A 237-nucleotide genomic window follows, 5' to 3' on the forward strand; every position below is an offset into this window, starting at 1 on the left:
AACCAAAAGCTTTGAAAACAGAAAACAGAAAATTATGATCTATTCAATCGAAGGCTTTCTCTTGATCTAGGGATAAAATTCCAACACTTTGATTATACACATTACATACATCCATCACATCTCTCATCAAAAACAAATGGTCCATTATTGTGCGGTCTGGGATGCAATAGGTCTGATCCATGTGTACAAGTAAACCTATATAAGGCTTTAACCTATTAGACAAGGCTCTAGAGAGCA

This window comes from Sinocyclocheilus grahami, unplaced genomic scaffold (genome assembly GCF_001515645.1).
Source record: "Sinocyclocheilus grahami isolate Dianchi unplaced genomic scaffold, SAMN03320097.WGS_v1.1 scaffold1142.1, whole genome shotgun sequence".
NCBI lineage: Eukaryota > Metazoa > Chordata > Actinopteri > Cypriniformes > Cyprinidae > Sinocyclocheilus > Sinocyclocheilus grahami.